The sequence below is a fragment of the Lipophrys pholis genome (genome assembly GCF_963383615.2).
Source record: "Lipophrys pholis genome assembly, chromosome: 16".
Lineage (NCBI taxonomy): Eukaryota > Metazoa > Chordata > Actinopteri > Blenniiformes > Blenniidae > Lipophrys > Lipophrys pholis.
In genome coordinates, this window is record NC_137634.1 from 9244629 (window position 1) to 9259712 (window position 15084).

The 15084-nt window shown below is 42.3% G+C and overlaps 1 protein-coding gene across 1 annotated transcript in view; it reads left to right on the plus strand.

Annotated features, from left to right (window-relative positions):
* LOC308121593 (cell adhesion molecule DSCAML1-like) overlaps positions 1 to 15084 on the plus strand; it is a gene marked incomplete at its 5' end in the record, with an annotated part of 53291 nt that overhangs the window by 14109 nt on the left and 24098 nt on the right. The gene's annotated exons all lie outside the window — the stretch shown is intronic.

Here is a 15084-nt window from a genome sequence, read left to right on the forward strand (position 1 = left end):
GAGAGAGAGAGAGAAATGAAGAGTTTAGTCTTTGTGTCTCATTCTCATGCTTCTTGGTTACGCACTTAAATATATGTTGATATTTGATTTAATGTTTGTGCAATTATTTTCTCCAATTAAAACCCTCACAATAACAACCTGGTGGGAGGGGTCCGAGATAGAAAAGAACAACAAACCAAAGGATGAGAAGCAAGGAGGGTAGTAGGGCAAGAATGGCCTCAGGTCCTGGCAGATGGCGTTTTATATTATATGTATGCAAAACACAGACACTGTGTCACACACACACACACACACACACACACACACACACACACACACACACACACACACACACACGCACACGTACTTATTTTTGAGACATGTTTAGTGTGCTTTATTGTATTTTCTATTATTTATACTTCGATCCTTTGTGATTGAAAATGGCAAAATTCTGATTTATATGACACCATTCAAGAAAGTTTCAGCTTTCACTGCTAACACTGAGCAAATAGGCTTCTATTTTGACACAGCCCAACACATGAAAATGCAAAAAACATGATATAAAACTTTAGTTGTTTGTTGTTTTTGACTGATTATTATTATTTTTTTCACTCTGATTTGTTGTTAGTGTCTAATTTGACCTTTCCTCTGTTTGGCTCAGTCACTCTATGTCACAGTGACGGTGTAAGTTTCTGTAATTCCTGAACGTAGAATCAGATGTGGATGTGCAAGCGTGTTTGTTTACAGTTTCTATGTATGGGACCGTTCTGTGTGCACTGTGATGAGGCTTCCGTGTGTAATTAGGGGTATATAGGTCAGCTGATGAGCAGTGAGTGTGAGGATCAGATGCTGAACATGATGAGCTGCTCACTGAACTCAGCATTAGTTTCCCTGTGACACACACACACACAAGCACAGACACACACACAAACACACACACACACACACACACACACGGTTGTGTTCAACCTTGACCTGCTAATAGAAACTGTGACCTCATCATGGCTACAGCCAATCAGGACGGCCTGGAGAAGAAGATCCTGATCTGAATGTTGTGAATTCGCTCTCACATGGATGCACAAATTATTTGCAAACGTGGACACATGCAGTAAAGATCAATTCATCCATTTATACATGTGGCTTTATAAATAGTTCAAACACTCCAGTAAACCTAGTTAAACTCCCGTTCGACTCGGCCTTTACTTGACCGGTGAGGGACCGTCTGGATAGATCTGATGAAGATGTGAAAATTAAAATTGATTTTGTGACTGAAAGCTCTCTGCATGCAGGTGACTGCGTGATTGCCTGTCTTTCTCATCACAACCCCTCGAGCTCGGCTGAGGAGACTTGATTTAGAGCGAGTGAGTCCACCGTGTAAAAGTGCACAATGTTTCCCCCCCCCCATGCTCTTTATACGAACGCCTTCACTCCCTGCTTTTCTTCATTTTCCTGTGCAAAATATTGAAGGAGAATCGAACAGAGAATTATCTTTTTGCCTGTTGGTTAAACTGTGATAAACAGTCACATTCAGAGCTTTAGTTGGACAATGTTTTACTTTATCAAAATTTGAACGTCTCCGTTGTAAACCAATTAACCAATCAAGATAAATATTACATGTCTCTTTTTTTTGTTGTTGCCTATCCTATAAAATACCCATCATATAAATTATCCATCATAAAAATTATCCATCCCTAAGATGTAAGGGTTTAAGAAATATGGCGCCCACCTCTACGTCACAATAATTACACTCATTATTGAATGATTCATTTTATGTAAATAAAAAAATTTAAAAAATTAAGAACATTTCAGCTGCATTGACTCACTCTCTTGAATTTGATGTTCTGGAAAAATATTGTTATGGTGCAACCCAACAAAGTGAAAAAGCAACTTTAAAAAGTTTTTTTAATCAAAGAAAAATTCACCCAACTTGTTTAATTTAACAAATTTTATTTCATGTTGATAGAAATGTTAGAACGGATTGATTGTGTGTGAAATTTCCCTGGGACAAACTGTTTGTGGTGTGAATGTGACTTGAGAGTTATTTTCTTTGAGTTTTTCTCTTGATGTCTGAGAGGCGACATTGCTGCCTCATTTTTCTTGAATATATTCATTCAAGTATTTTGTCCGATCTGATGATGAAGGAGCTTCAATCATTGTATAGGGGAGATACATTTAATCCCCTCGGCGGTGGAAATACTTGATTTATCTTGAAAGTGTACAGTTTGTCAAAGTAGAATATCGTCACATTTACTTCTGGAATTTCAACTTTTTGACTCTAAGTTTTGAAGAACATAAATGTATGTTTCCAACTCAAGAGCTGCAGCAGCAAGTTTATAAATCATTTAGTTTTAATAGTGTGTTTATCTTTTCCTTTGTAAATATCACAGGATAGAAATATAGTATTGTAGTAACGGCAGCACATACTGTGCCCAGAAGGTTTTCTGTTGGCATTGTATAGATGAAGAGGGACACTGTCTGCTGAAATCCCCTGCAAAAAGCAAGTCCAAGCATTTGACCATCATTGAACTCTTTGAATGAAATCTTTCAAACAATCTTTTGTTAAAATGTTGGCTTTGACTCGCTCGTCACTTGGCAGCAGCTCAAAAGGGGAGAAAAAAAAGAAGCTGTTTTCCAGCAATGCAATGGACGTGCCTCTGTCCAAAGCTGACCCCAACTGTCCTTTAGTTACCTACGACAGCGATTTCATGTACACCTTGATTTATTTATTTTTCAATAGTTTGATTGACTTTTCCTTTGGTTCCACTGGTGACCAGTGATTAAATCTAAATATTCCCTTTGTGTTTCTTCTCTGATTTCCCTTCAATTGAATACAAAGACGTTTTTGATTTTGCAAATCTGAATCAGCATTTCTTTCTTTTTGTACCCGTGCACGGACGGTTGATTATGTGCAGAGACTCATCAGTAGCGTGGTCACATACTGGCCTGAAGGTTGAGTTGATGACATAACACAACACAGCTTTGCCCTTTGAACCCCAACAGGTTCCATTTTGTCAAACACACATGTTCCCCATCTGGAGTTTTCTGTGTGTGTGTGTGTGTGTGTGTGTGTGTGTGTGTGTGTGTGTGTGTGTGTGTGTGTGTGTGTGTGTGTGTGTGTGTGTGTGTGTGTGTGTGTGTGTGTGATTGTGCACGCGTGTGTGCCCCCTTGCCTGTCCCACTTTCCCGTCCAGCCAGGACAGTGTGGGGGTTTAGGAGGGGAGGGGTGCAGGCAGACTGACCTATTTCCCTCTCTCTTCCCTGTCCTGTACCATCTCTCTAGTTAAGCTTTGTATATTTGTGGGCACACCTTCTGTGTGTGTGTGTGTGTGTGTGTGTGTGTGTGTGTGTGTGTGTGTGTGTGTGTGTGTGTGTGTGTGTGTGTGTGTGTGTGTGTGTGTGTGTGTGTGCGTGTGTGTGTGTGTGCGAGAGAGAGAGAGAGAGAGAGAGACAGCGAGAGACAGAGAGAGACCCTCGCGAGACAATGGAGGCTCACCAGTCTGAGCTGTGATCTGAAGAAGCAGAGCTGGAGCAGAGACAGAGAGATGGAGGGTTTGTGGACAGGAATAAAAACAACAGTGGGGAAGCAGAGAGGATTCAGTTTGCAGATCGAGGCCGTCAGTCGAACCAGCAGAAAGCTAATGAGTGGCTCTGATGAATAGAGACTGGACCAGCAGATGGCTGCAGCCACATGGTGGTCTGCAGAAGATGCCCAACCATGCTCCATCTATTCCACCTGCCACACAGTTTGGTCTTGTTTATGTATTTGCACAGTAGTTTCAAACACGCGGCTTTAACCCTCCGAGCCGAAAAGCAGAACGTTAAGGCCTAAAACCTCAGATTTTATTGAATCTGTTTTTTTTTATTTTCCACTTCTTCAATTAAACTTCATCTTGTAGCATGATGGCAAATCTCTCTGCATTTCTGTTGATTTCCAGAAAACAGTCAGAAAAGGCATCAATCAATCTTTTCAGAAGAAGCTGTGAGTATTTTAGCGCACACTTGACTCTATTAAAGCATAAATGCTGAGTTATCAGACGTTAATGCAGACCTGGATCCTAATGGGAGCCACCAGGTGGTGAGGTCAGTTACAGGCTACATTACCGATCAATCCAGCGCTCCCTCGGGCCCCGGCAGGATGTCAGGAGGTTCAGTCGGCGCAGCAACACAAAAGCAATACTTTTTACTTTAATGGTGAATGGATTGGCAGTTTTTGCTTTATCAATAATCATTATAGTTACTTACTATAAATGTATATAAAATCACAAACATCATACTTGTTATACGTTTCTGCTGAAGTGGATATTAGTGAGAATCACTTCCCTTTAGGTTTGTTTGTAACAGAACTATTCACAATCGATGGTGCACATCCACTTGTATTTACGGTGGCCCTCTATTCCCACGTGTACACACTCCAAGCTTTTCCACTGTGTAATTAAAAAGTTAGTGTCATAAGGCTCCACACAGGTGCAGGCAAGAGGTGACAAAGGCAGCGGGACCTCATGGAGAGCAGCAGTGTGTTAGGACACAATGTCTGTTTGTAAATCTGTGCTTGTGCACTCAGAGCAGGAATACATTAATAGATACACTTGTCTGGGACGCTGCACACTCTTGTAAACACCAGGTCTGACATGCACACTTGCTTCTAGTAAGTACAACTGTGCAAATCCTCGAACACGTATGCGCACGCCCTTCAAGACGAACACAATAAAGCCATTTTCAGATTTTGCCCGAACCAGCCTGAATATGGAGTGCTCATTAAACATTAACTCGGGATACATTAAAGTGGTGGTCGGCCGCGCTGTGTGGCACGGCTGGTCTGTTGTTGTGCTCTGGCTGCCCGGGCGCATCAGGACGTCGTGGGACAGAGAAGGACGGGGAGGGGAGCACGTGGCATCCCCAGGGCTCTTTAAACACAACCCCATCGACTGGCGCCCCCCCACCACACCTCCTCCCTCTCCACCCATGGGTCTCACATCATCTCGCTCTCACCTCTCCCTCGTCTGCCTCTGTCCCATGTGGGACGCAGCAGGATATTGGGTGGGGGTGAACGGGGGGGGGGGGGGGGGCACTAAATCATGCAGATGAAGTTGCTCCTATTATGTAGAGACACATGGAAACACATAACAAGCAACTTCTTCCAAAATTGTCTTCCGAAGAAAACTCCACAGCATGGAAAGGTAGAGAAATGTGTTGTTTTTTTAAATCCACCTGGTCAGCATGACTTGCTTTGGAGGTTGTTCAGCTCTTTCCTTCTTTCACTTTCCCTGGATAATTTTGCCCCTTTTCATATTTACCCCGGTGTGCTGAGGGCGACTGGGAGCGGGGCAGGAACAGATGGGGTGCTGGCAGCCATCTTTTACTCAGTTAGGTTGAGTAGGCACGTGGGTGGGTGTGTTAATTAGCACAAACAAGTGTGTGTGTGTGTGTGTGTGTGTGTGTGTGTGTGTGTGTGTGTGTGTGTGTGTGTGTGTGTGTGTGTGTGTGTGTGTGTGTGTGTGTGTGCGTGTGCGTGTGCGTGTGCACGTGCAAGTGCACGTGCAAGGGGCACAATAGACAATTATCTCTGCTTGAGAGGCCCAGTGGTGGGGGGCAGCGTGTGTGTAAGGGTGGGGGTGGCCTGGAGAGGCGGAGTTCAACAATGGCCCAACCACAGGCTTTGTGTGTGCAGAGCAGAGGGCTGACAAGTGTCGGCTATTATTGACTATTTACACACTACTACGCACGCCTGCTCACGTGCACTTAACACAGAAACACACACTCTTATCGCCGCCGATGTTTCTCCCTGCTGCTTTTTTTTCCCCCCTCCCTTCCCTCTTTGTGTCTCTGTCAAACGCACACAGGCTCACACACATATGTGCAGTACGGGCATGTTTACAGTGTATCAGTGTATCAGTGTCACTCAGTGTAACAGGGAAGGATGGGAAAAGCCCCTGCGAGCACATCACTCTGACAGAAATGTGGCCACTATCTCACCCTTCGAGCCAGGCTGCATGAGAGCACAGCGGCAAGAGAGCGGAGGAGTCCGTTTTCTACCTTCAAATCGAAAAGCTCAAAATCATGAACGTTTACTTAAACAACAGCGCTACCAGCAACCTTTGGCAGATCGGAATTTGCCAAATAAATGTAATCAAAATGTTCCTGGCGAGGTGTCGACATACTAATTAACTTCTCTGGTCAGACAAAAGTAAACATATTAGAAATTGCAGCACAGCTTTCTTTTTCCATCCAGTTGTAAAGTGAGTGTTTCTGACATCTTAGAGGCTACAGGTTATATAATATTCGGCTGATCTAGTGGTGAACGCCTGCCTGCTACACAAAATGTATGTATTCATTTACATCTCGTCACCGGCTCTGCAAATGATAGCTGTTAATCTGCATTTCTAACCACATCCAGGGTCATTAAAGGAAAGTGAAAGCAGGAAGGCTTGTGTCAAGGCTTAGAGTAAAAGAGTTGGAGGGTTTATGTGGCCTGGATTGGGTTAAGAAATAGGATTTAAGTAAAGAGGTTTTACCCCTTTTCTGCTTTCTTCAACTCTTTTGTTTAGGCTAGCGAAAGAGGGATTAGTGCAAGGAGATTACAGCAGGATCTACTAAGAAATTGTACTTAAGGAAATGCTTGCTTAGTCAATCGCTTGCAGGAGTCACAAATTTTGTTTTTTTTTATATTCCTTCTCTATCTTCATGTATGTCTATATCTCTTATATCTCCTTTTAAAATTCCTCAACAAGTTGGTTTAAATCATTTGTCCACCATATAGTTCCTGAGATATCTGTCATTGTTAACAGGATTCTAACAAAGTGTGAAATACTGATTTGATCTTTACATAACAAAAGCTGCACTACACGCCGGAAGCAGCTACAAACATCCGATATTGTTAATTAAGTCTGAAATAGACAGCTCTTTTGTGATTTAATCTGATACAGAGCGATAAAGGTCACACTTTAGTAACCGTGATGGAGAGATTTTTTTTTTTTTCTGAAGCGTCTGTGAATGCAGCTGCTCATTCAGAGACTATGAGGAGACATGATGGAGGATCAAATGGAATCCCTGGTGGCTATCCAAATGCCATGTTCCTACATGACCTCTCAATCAGACCTATTGATCCGCCGCACTATTAGCTGTCCAAACCTACATAAAGGCCAGAACAACATTGCAGGTCACTATTGACCGGAGTGGGTTGGAAGGTTGAACGGAGGAGTGAGCGGCTGTGCGGTTAATGTGATAGAAAAGGCTGAGGACGGGCGGCGTGATGTCCCTCCGCCGTTGTTTGTGGTTTAGTGTGTGCATAGGACCATATTGCCTGTAAGCATGTCGATAAGTCAATGTTTTAACAGCATGAGATGTTTGGTCTCTCTGTTTCCATTCACAGTTAAACCCTTCAAAGACAGATTCACTCCAAAATAACATGTGGGGATCATGTAGTGTAATACCTTTTTGTTTATAGGTCACAATATCATCAAGTTTCTGTCATAATCGTGTTTATCATGTTACTAAAAATTTGTATTTGAATGCATCTACGAGTTAATTCTTAAAAAATAAATTGAGCTGCTTATCACTTTTTAAAATGTCACGTACATTACTAATTGTCATTAAAATCAGATAACTGGGAGTCAAATATTGACATGCACACATTATTTTGGTATTTTTGTCTTAGCTCAAAGAGAGACGCTCTGTAAGACAAAGTAAGAAGCTCATTTATACTTCAGTTATTAATTTAATCTCAGTTATCAAGTATTACAGCCAAGAGTTGTGGAGCTATAATAACACGTTAATCTGAATGCGACTGTTTACATGGTGAAGGGAACAACATAAGAGTCGTTGTGTGGTGAAATTAAGTATTAAAAAAGTCTTAATTGGTTTCTGTATTATTTTAAGTTGCTATGAAGGTCGTGAAAGTCTCATTTGAGAGAAATCGTTCAGGTTTTCTGCTCCAAGTAGAGAAACGACCCATTGAAAATGTCACATTTAACTTTTAAAGTTTGTGTTTCCATTGTATTAAAGTAGATATAATAAAGTTCACATTTTGGTTTCACCAGATTACTTTTGGTTTTTGGACTTTTTAATGTGTTAGTCAGTGTCTGTTGGTCAGTTATTGCATAAATACAATAAATAAACCCGCTCACCAAGCTACAACGTTACTTTTTTGCTTTCACGTTATATGGTATTGTGGGGTTTTTCTAATTTCAGAATACTTTATTTAATTCTAAGATCTATTCAAGTGTTGTGTGCTGATGGAACTGGGTTTGGATCTCAGTTCTCACAATGTAAAATCTCGTGATGGTGCATGTTGCAACGACTTACTCTGGCAACCCCGGTAAAAATAATAATTAGATGTTATTACTATATTTACTCCGGCTGACGTCACATTATAGAAATGCAGCACTTACAATAGTAAGAATACCTCTTTTCAATCAGTGATTGTCACCAAATGAAGATTGTGCAAAAGCAGGACGTTTATGACACTTTTGATCAGCGGTTTCTGCATCTTTCAGGTTTCAGAGTGTATTTAATGCGGTTTGACATGCTGGTATGGGTTTTAATTTGTCCTTTGTGATTAATGTGATAAATGAGTCTCTGTCTCTCGCTTTCTCTCTCTCTCTCTCTCTCTCTCTCTCTCTCTCTCTCTCTCTCTCTCTCTCTCTCTCTGTCCCCATGCTGGGCAGTGACACTCCTCTGCCACCAGCACTCTAATGGGGAGGGACCAGGCAGCTCAGTCAGTGCTGCTAATGCAGCTCACTGCCCCAGGCCATGGACTAAACTAGAGTACACTGCATCACATATACATGCACACACACATGCATATGGTGGGAGACACACACCTTATATCCAACTCAGCCTCTTATCCCCGGCTAAATCAAAACAAGGTGGAGGTATTTTCCTGGCGGCACTTTACTCACACCGAGAGACATTTTTTGTCTCTATAGAGGACTGAGTTGCTTTACTGTTTAGGCTTTAGTGCACGGACTATTAACAGTTCAATCACAGGTATTGGGACATCCAGTTAAGGGCAGTTGTTTGGACCATGGTGGCACGTCTCTGTATGGTACTGGGATGTGTGTGCATGTGGTTTCTCTCTCCCGGGACTCTCATTATCACTGCTGTCCCAGATGTCACCAAGCACATGAAACACACGTCATGAATAATGGAGTCCTATTTCTACATCTCTCCCCATTTCTCTCCCATCCGCCCACCCTCTTTCCCCTCCATCCTTCGTTTCCTCTGATTCTTCTACTGATGCTTAATCTCCTCAGCGCTGCCTCCATCTGAGATGGTCCATTTAGCTTTATGCAGCATCGTCGGCCTGTCTGGTTAGGATGGCTTTATGGGGGGGAACATGGCGCCTCCGCAGCGTTGCGTTGAGTTATATCTATACAAACGACGTCTTTTGCATATGATCGGTTTTATGTCTGTTCCCGGCGGTCCATTCAGCCTCTCGATAGAGCCCCCCCCCTCCGCGTCGTCCCCTCCCCCAGTGTTTACTGTTTAAAGTCACACAGGGCAAATTGGGACAGAGCAGCCAGTGGAGCAGAAGAGACGTGGTCCCATCGCAGTGGAAACTGGACTCTCCGTCCTTATTCCTCTTCCCCGGTTCTCCACAGCCCCTCATCACTTCTGTGCCCTCAACTTTCCTACATGCCCTTTGCTCGCCCTGAGTCGGGCGACAACATGATACAGTGACGAGGGGCAGGGCAGGAGAGAACATGATTGAAAGATGAGGTAAGCAGTCAGAATTGGTTAGGAAAGAGGACAGCAGTTAGGATTAGACAGTGGAGCGTGGCTTTTTAATGAAAACATGACAGAGCTGCAGCTTCTTCAGCGTCCTGCAACTCGACCCCCTTGCAGAAAATGAACAAGTGACAAAGGAGTGAGCGGAAAAGAGAGAGAATTGAAAGCCGAGATTCGGATATTGCTCATGCGGTATTAGTCTTAACTGGCAGATTGACTCATGCTCCGTCTCAACACTTTGGTCCCGTTAACAAAGTCTCTTTTATGGAGGAGATGCAGAGGGGTGGGCTCCCGTTGCACAATTATTTGTTACACATCGGTTGTGCCAATAAAACCTGCTTTGAATGTGAATTGAAAGGAGTTAAGAGGATGCCATTCATAGATGTTAAGTAAGTGTGCAGCAGAATAAAAGCCAGGAAAGTGTATATATTTAATTGGCTGACACCTGCTTCTACTTGGGCTTTTAATGTACATAGTAGAGAGAGAGAGAGAGAGAGAGAGAGAGAGAGAAAGAGAGAGAAAGCAAACAGGAGGGTGGAGTGGGCTCTCGCTTTGAATACAGATGTAACAGGCCTCCTTTGCATAAAGGTTTGAAAGGAGTGGAGAACAGACATGGACTGTTATCTCGTCAGTTTACCTTCCATCGTTCTTACGGTCTTTTTCTTTCTTTCTTTCTTCTCGTTCCTTCCTTGTCATCAATATCAAGTCATTTTTGCCCATCTCCTGCTTCAACACGTCCCACTACTGCAAGACTGGACCACTGCCACTCACTGACTCCATGCTGCTAATTTTAACGCATACTCTACTTACTTCTGTATTTATTTGTGTCAGGAGGGGAGTATTTGCTGTCCTGTTCTAGGTGCCTCTGTGTGTGTGTGTGTGTGTGTGTGTGTGTGCGTGTGTGTGTGTGTGTGTGTGTGTGTGTGTGTGTGTGTGTGTGTGTGTGTGTGTGTGTGTGTGTGTGTGTGTGTGTGTGTGTGTGTGTGTGTGTGTGTGTGTGTGTGTGTGTGTGTGTGTGTGTGTGTGTGTGAGACACATTCCTGCACTGCAGAGAATGTCTCCACAATACGCCACGTTTTTTCCCCTCTTTCGTCTTCTTTCCGTGACAGTCACAAGTCTTTGATCCACTCCTCCTCCCCTCTGTCTTCTCACCTTCTTTCAAATTCCGCTCTGCAACTTGAGCAGAAGAATAAGGCACAAATGCAGAAAGTGCTTTAAGAGTCAAGCTCTGTACATTGTCTTTATTTTGCAGCAAGGTAAAATAAGTTCAGAGGAATGAAGGAGAACTTTTATAATGACGTTTGACGTTCATTTGCTGTGTGTGTGGTCATATCTGTGGGCGTCGTGGAAAACTATGGAGAATGGCATCGTTTCAGTAGAACGCAGGAACAGTCAAAACAAACTGAGAGTCTATAAGATAACGTTGATCCCGCATTCTTCACATGCCTTTCATTTCTTATAAGTTTTTTGGGGATCTTACAGTCCTGTGACTGGAGTGGATGCCTCCATTCCCCCTGGCAAATCCCTCACAGGTAACAGTTAACGGGTAACAGTTAACGGGTAACAGTTAACAGGTAACAGTTAACAGGCAACAGGTATCAGGTAACAGATGCAAACACACCGTTGGTGCTACATGGTGTTTTAATCAAGACGTTGTTAAAGCCCCGGGTCTTTTTTCAGTTTGAAATATACTTTTGAAGCATTAGATGCACTCTGTATCCCTTCACATCACATTGCCTTAATGAATGAGGAAGTTGTGCTGTTGGCACCTCTCCAGCAGTTTCCACTGTTGTTCAGTTTGTGGAGGAGTAAAACCTTCTGACCCTCTGTTGCTTTGGCACATTTTCTCTCTCTGCTGCACTTTCATCATTGTGATGAGAACAAACCTTCATTTAAGTGGGAAAAGCCCTTGAAGGCCCGGAACCTCTGCCTTTGACCATCAGCAGTGTTGAGTAAGATGAAGACTCCAGGGATCAGATCGTAGTGATCTGCCAGAAGGAAAACAGGGGTCTGAGTTCGATAGCTCATTAGCCCTTTCCAAACTGATTAGATATGGGGTCCATACGAGGAAGTCCCTCAGGAACCTCAGTGTTTTTACTCAGAGCTGTCAGTGCTGCATGTTCTGCTTGTTCAAGCTTCGCAGGTTTGTGTTATAGAATAATCATTATCAAATAAATTAATGAATAAATAGCTGGTGTGGAAATGTGTCCTTCTAAAAACCGGTAGGAGAGCCGGGATGTTGGAGATCTCCCAATCATCCAATGAGTCAGCATATAACTCCTTCGGGTAAATTCTTTAATATCATAAGAGGAAATAAGGCTATAGCTCCTCTTTACAGAAATTAAATCTACATACATGATCAGCTGGACAGACAAAACACATCAAATAATTGTAATTAAAAATCCAAGTAAAACTGACATGACAGCTCTGAAGAATCTAAAGTGAAAGTCACACTATCAACAATTTTGATCTCACGCTTCATTACTGTATCATATCAAAATATTTTGTTCTTAACAGCAGTTGAAATCCATAAGCGACAAAACGTATTGTCCGAGGAATCGATCTTGTTATAATCACAGTTGTTTCCCATATTTTTTCTCATAACTCAGAAGGTGGGTCACATTCATTTTCATGAGCTAAAGTTGAAAGTAACGAGCCCATTCTAGTTTCTTGCTCATTAAAGTGTAACTGGACAAGGCCCAACATACACGTTGTGTCATGTTCCTTGATTTACCATTATTTTTTTATGACAAAATGCATTTTAAATGTCTGCAAAATGTGTAAATTTTAAATTCAGATAAAAAAAAAATATCAGGAAGTCTGTTATGTTGTAAATTAAGAGAAAAACATTTGTGATTGGATACAACAGTCTGGGAGAGCTATATTTAGCAACTTCCTACAAATCTGTTTAAAAAAAAAAAGAAATCGGTTAAACTGACTTGTGCAGCCAGTTTGCCACAGCAGTCTGCATCCCCACAACACTGCAGATTTCACAGTGTCCTCCTTGATGACTGTAAACACAACGTGCTTTAATAATTTCTGGAAGTGCACAGAAATCGTAACAGGATGGCAGTGAGAAGACCCTAGCAACAGGGAGAGGAGGAAGAAAGCATGCGAGTGGGAGGGAGGGGGGAAAGATGCAGAACATCAATAAATAATGGCCCCACTGAGGAGGTGGAAATATGGGCCTCGTTATCTTTGCGCCGACGCCTTCATTTGCATGTGAGAAAATGAGGCTGCTGCTAACTCGCTCACACAGCGCACGCGCATGCACACACACACACACACACACACACACACACACACACACACACACACACACACACACACACACACACACACACACACACGGACCCACATGGATTACTGTATATATCCTATTTATAGACTTTTTGTCCCTTTTTTTTCTCCCCCTTCCTCCCTCACACTTTAATACTTTCATTATTTTCTGTTTCGTTCGTCCTCGTTGGACTCTCTCGTTGCAGCAGGTCTGGTGTGACTGTAAGGCTGCTGGCATTTTGTTGGATTAAAAAACTTAAGTGAAAGCAAACTATTTTTACACAAGAGAGGTTCGCTGGGGACATTAATCTGTGTACTGCATTTTTTTATTTATAGAGAAGTGTTGACTGGTATGCTTTGCTCGTGGTATCTATAGTATCTATATGGCAAATAAAGACATCTTAATGTAATGTTATTGAATGCTTTTCTAGGCATTGTGCGTTATATTCTGCTTTATTCAACTATACTGTGACATTGTTACATTTTAGGAATAATACACAACACGCTTCAAAAGTTTTGCCTCCATTTAGATTTTCATCTCTCAAAAGGAGAAATTCGTACTAGATCCAGCCGCAGATTAAAATAGTTTCCCTGCGGACCCTGCCTCCATCTGGGAATCATGACCAATTTCACACAGTTTTTTTCCATGAATGCATCTCATTGAGGCTGACCAAACACGCAAGATCCTACAATGTCTCTTTCCTCAAGGCAATGCAGCTTCTTTCAAAGATCTTCTTTTCTTCTGAAAGGACTCTTCAGAATCATTTACACTCTTTAGAAAAATGCTTGAAATAGCTCCTGGCACCTGTATGTGTGTATCCCTCCATTATGGTCCAACAAGTTTTTCATATCTTATATACATATGTACTTGAATGTAAATATTTGACATTTATAAATCAATGTCACATAAGACAGAAAAGTTGATCTGGATCTCAATCAAGATTTTAGGATAGTGCTAAGATAGGTTACCAGGCTATAATTGATCGGTTGTTTTGTCTGTTTATTAATTGCCCACACCTCCTCAGTTTGTGCTATCTCACATCTTCCCTCGAGAATGAATAAATACACCCATTTTCTCTATTTCTTAGCATATATGTGTGAGTTCAGCTGAGGACAAATGACAGGTATCTTTAAAAATATTGAGAACTTTATAGGCACTGACAGGGAAAAGTTACATAACAAAAAAAAACAACATGTATTTCTGCATGTTTAGCTGCAGCTGTGTGTGTGTGCTAGTGCGTGTGCATGAAGCACATTGGCTCCATTTCTTGTTATCAAGTCAAGTCAGCATGAATAAAAGCTGAGGGAGCACAGTGATTTAGAATTAAGTAATTAATATTTTACTCCGTCTGCCACTCTGCTTAGAGACTGAGAGCAGCGTGAGACAGAGAGGAGCAGAAAGTTGGGAAAAGGGTGACACAAATGGTGAAGAGGGTTCACACAATGGAATAGAGAGAGAGCTGACTGAAGATAGGCTGATTTTATGGACAAATCCTTCACTTAAGATGGACAGATAGGGAGAGGGAAATTGGCTATTGTGTAATCAGTGTTGTTTCAGAGGCTCCAGATGGGGTGAATTCAGTCCTCTGCTGAAGACAGCAACAGAAAATGTGATCCAGCTGACTGTCTCGCTCTTTCTCTTTTTCTCTCTCTCTCTCTCTCTCTCGTTCTCTCTCTCTCTCTCTCTCTCTCTCTCTCTCTCCCTCCCTGCCTGCCCGCCTATGTCAGAGTGTTGTGACAGGCAAGGCGTCGGTATTGTGGGAGTAGAAGTCTTAAAGTGCTCATTATCCTGTAAGGCGTCATTCTGGGGGGCAAACAAAGGCTGCCGTGAAATTGCAGCCTGTGCCTCCTCTCGGGCCCTACAGTATAGTCGATGCAAACACACGCACATATTCCATAACTGCTACCTTCTGTGTGTCTGTTTAACCCCCTGAAAGATAGTGTGGCACTAACAAAAGCATCTGACATGAGAAATCTTTGCAGGAAACCCGATGTTGCTGATAAACACACAAGATATTGTAAAAACAACCAGTCCAGCCTACTGGCCTTTAGTCTAAATACTTAAAATCTTAGCTGGTAATCTGAGTTAACCTGAATTGA